Source organism: Dipodomys spectabilis, unplaced genomic scaffold, assembly GCF_019054845.1.
Source record: "Dipodomys spectabilis isolate Male_0828 unplaced genomic scaffold, ASM1905484v1 ptg000272l, whole genome shotgun sequence".
NCBI lineage: Eukaryota > Metazoa > Chordata > Mammalia > Rodentia > Heteromyidae > Dipodomys > Dipodomys spectabilis.
Genome location: NW_024870949.1, coordinates 1,040,521 through 1,045,044, shown reverse-complemented (window position 1 = coordinate 1,045,044; position 4,524 = coordinate 1,040,521). Strand labels below are relative to the sequence as shown.

At 32.6% G+C, this 4,524-nt stretch overlaps 1 pseudogene; it reads right to left on the bottom strand.

Moving 5' to 3' along the window:
• Positions 1 to 1,190: 1,190 nt before the first annotated feature.
• Positions 1,191 to 1,287, bottom strand: LOC122126039 (annotated as a pseudogene).
• Between the last annotated feature and the right edge of the window lie 3,237 nt (positions 1,288 to 4,524).

Here is a 4,524-nt window from a genome sequence, read left to right as displayed (position 1 = left end):
TGAGTTGGTGTCTCAAGTGGCACATGCAATAACTGTAGATAACTGGACACCCCTGCATAGTGCATATACGTGGAATAATACCAGAGTGGCTTCTTTCCTACTTCATCATGATACAGATACCAATGCCCAAACTAAAGGCCTCTTGACACCCTCACATCTTGCTGCTGAGAATTGAGATAGCAAAGATACACTGGATCTCCTTCTTTTGAACCATTATATAAAACCAGGCCTGAAGAACAACATAGAAGAAACTGCATTTGATATTGCCAAAAAGATAAGTATGTATCATTACCTCTATGAAGTTTTGGAAGGCTGCACAAATTGTTCACCTAAGTCCTAAGAGCAATATCTTTTTTTTATTTTTTGGTCGGTCATGGGGCTTGAACCCTGGGCCTGGGATCTATCCCTATGCTTTTCAGCTCAAGATGAGTGCTCTACCACTTGAGCCAGAGCTCCACTTCCAGTTTTCTAGTGGATTATTGGAGATAAGAGTACCACAGACTTTCCTTCCCAGGCTGGCTTTGAACCATGATCCTCGGATCTCAGCCTCCTGTGTAGCTAGGGTTTATAGGCATGAGCCACCAGTGCCTGGCAACACCAATATTTTACTGTAAAAATTCATGGATTCCGCAGAATTCTTCCAAGTGAATTGCCTGCATTGGATGTCAAAATGTATTAAATAGTTTTTGTATACATGTACAATGATTTCTTCAGGGTTTGTGATTTTTTAATCAGAAATAATTTTAACTTACCTGTTGAAATGAGTAGTACAGAAGATAAAATATTTCTGGTGCTTGCATGAAAATGTATATTTTAAAATATTCTATATTCTATGTTTGCATAATATTCATAATTTATTTTATTTTCTCCTAGATATACTTTGAATTCTACATTATTTTATAATATATAGGTTCATTAACATGTCCTTTCCGATTGCATTCCATATAGAAACAGTTTTATTCCTTTTTTTTCTAGGTCTTAATATTATTTTTCTTTGGGATAAAATGACAATGTTGTCTAATTTGAAAATTTTTGTAAAGTTTATGTTATGTAAACGCCTATCTGAGGTGAAGATTTAATACACTGATGTCAAACTAAATTTAATTATATGAATTGTGTGTATTGTTATACTTGTAATTTTGTAATCAACTTTTTAATAACTGTTTTTCATTTCTTGCATCTGAAGAATGAAAAATATGGAATACTTCTCAAATTTTCATATTATCCTTGTGCAAGTGCCATGTTAGTATCTGTATTTTAATTTGAGTATACATGCTGCTGAAGCATGTAGTATCCTCTAAATTATGTAGTTAATGAAGCAATCTTTATACAGGCTTATACCTATGGGTGCCTACTTGTAACAAGGAAACCTTATTGTTCCTAACAATGCTATCGGTCTTATTTCCCTAAAATTCTGTGAATAGTGGAAAAAATTATATTGATCAGTTGATTACTCACATTTGCAAATTTTTTTGTGAATGACTATCTTAAGTCTTTTGATTTGGAATTTGATCGTACTCTCAATTATTTATAGATAGGTCCAAAAGGGATGGCTTTTTCAAGTATTTATTTATCCAACTGAATTAGCTTTGTGGACCTAATGGATTCAAAGTAAGCGTTGCTTGAGAGCTACTTCTAAATTCTTCAGCTGACATTTTCCCAAATGAGGTGTTACTGGCACAAATGTCTACCTGAGCCTTTACGCTTTTTCCATGTGGGAACAGACCAATCAGAACATCTTACCCTGACAGCATAGATTGTCTTACTGGAACAAAACTAATCTTGGTTACAAGGGATCAGGGAGAGATGAACAGTTCAAACAGAACTGTTCAGACTAGAAGGTATTTTATCAAAATATAATTGTTTATTATACCTTCCATTTCAAAAGTAGCTAAAGCCAAGAAGGTGAAAAAATTGTTGGTATGCATGATTACTTAATGTCCTGGCCTGTCTACCATCCAACCAGGCAGGAACTTACACTACTGCCTTTTTATCACCAAATATTTTCAGAAATCCATATATTTCTCCTCATTATTAGGCATTAAATTGATAATGTTTTAATCACAGTGTTTTCTATTGCCTCCATGCTGTAAATCTACAAATGGTAAAGTTTTAGGTCTAACTCTATCAAACACTGAGGTAGAGATAATGGAATAATACTTTAAAACAAAGTTGCCTTTGATACAGTAACTACAACAGAACAATGCAACACACGTGTCTTTTAATTATATTATATATAGTAATATATTTTATATTTATATGTGCTTATTTTATATTTCACACAGTGAAACTTACTGGAATTAGTTGATAAGTGGACAAATAAATTGATACCTATTTATTCCAATAAATAGATTTGGAATATAAATAATTAGGTTTAAAATATATATTAGACTATAAAAAGTATCAATGTTATGTTTTTAGTATAAACTTGTGATACATTGTAACTGTTCTTGGTCTTCTGAATCCACATGGTACAAAACAGTGTTTTCCTCTAATCTATAATGGATTTTACCCTGCTGCTCTGTTTACTGTTTTAACTCTCTTGTCCCAGGCTGTTTTTCTCCATATTTCTGAAGCATTCCTACTGATTATGCCCAAATTTTGTTAAGATGTCTAAAAAATATTATTCTTCTGCAGTAACCATGGGTCCTAGGATCCCAGGTCCCAGTTGCCTGCATCATCAGATAATAGGGGCAAGTCTTCCCACCAAGGCCCATGCAACATGTCAACACAAATAATTGAATACCCATCTCAATTTCTCATTTCCTACATTTCAGGGCCCCAATTCCTTGAGATGCAGGAATTAGCAGCAAGCAATTGTGAAATGCAAGGCAATTTAAAATGAAGGATGAGATCACAAAATTTGAGAGAAAGTACTGTAATTCAAATATTCAACTTACAGATGACCAGCCCATATGAGTGAACAAGTTCACAAAGTGTCATAAGATTATTTTTAATACCCCACCCCTATGATTAATGAAAGATTTTATTCCAACATAAATTGGCCAAAAAATAGTTCCTGGAAGGATAGATCCATAATTGATCTACCAAAGCCCAGAAAACTTGACTTAGAGGTCAAATGTAATTCAGAAAAAACATTTGAAGCACTAAGAAGTGCTTCAAAACACTGGGACTTCAGTACAACATGGTTCTGTGGTATAAAAATGTCACTCTCAAACCAATAATAATCTACATTGAATCTCCTAAAAGTGTATTCCTTTTCAAATAAACTTTTCAAAATCACATTCGCCAAAATAACATTTGACATGTTGATGATACTTAGTGACATTACAAGTTTTTCAAGTGTAGGGAACAAGTTACAATAGAGTTGAATTATTTACACAACACTAATGCAAAACACGTTCAACCTTTCATTAAAGTGTAGAAATAGTACCACCCACAATTTGTGTTTTTCAGTAAGAGACTTCCAGAAGTGTGTTAAATAGATCAGCCTCCTAAATTTCAAACCCAAACATTAGCTAATAAATTACATCATTTAATAAGTTACATTTTAAAAAGTCAAAAATAGTTGCCTTATCATATGTTATTTTATGTTTTCCCTCTGTCTAACATAGTAAGAAATATGACTTTAAGTCTTGAATATCGGTACTCTTCTGAGATATGACAAACATAATATCTGTCTTCTATTTCTATCATATTCCTCTCTAGGAATAAATTATATTTTCTTCTTTTTCCAAAAATTATAGGCAGTAGAAAATATTATTCCATGTAAAATAAAAGAATCTCACCATTGTACAAAGCCATTTATAAAAATTCATAGTTAAGAATACATTCTAATCCATTTTTAACTTTCTTTTTGACTAAAGATTAATCTTCTAAATGAATGAGAATAAAATCATGTTTACATGCTTCACGTCTCCAGTCTTGCAAATTGTTGCTGCAGATGAATCAATTATGGAAATATAGGCTGACATAGTTCAAGAATATGCAGGATTGAAACTCCATGGAATGTATATAAACCTTTCAAAGTATTAATACACAGTTTAACAGAATGACAATCAGGAAGTTGAAACCAGAGAGGAATTATAGTAAAGACATAGAATGAATGAATAATGAACAAGTGGCAAGTACAGTTAGAATACTCAATGTGCACATATGATAAAGGAAGTGATAAATTGGAAATAAATCTTGGAGAACGGGTTGGTGAGGAATGATGGAAAGAGTGACTCTAATCTAGGAGCAGTAGACAATTAGATGGATATATTTAATTGTAACACAATTGCACAACCTTTTAAAATTCAGTTAAAAAACACAACAAGAAACAAATGCACACAAAAATTACAACCTAACAACAATCTCTAGAGAGTATGAATATGACATCTCAAAATTTTAATCAGTTAAAGTAGGGCTGTATTGGGAAAAGCAAACAAAGCTGTCCAAAATGGGAAGTTTGAGATAGGGGAGAAATTTGAACAGAATTAAATAGATTATCTAAGGTTATAAATCACCTACATCTGCTGCAAATAGTATCTTTCTTCTAAGAGTTTTCTGTCTAAACTGGAT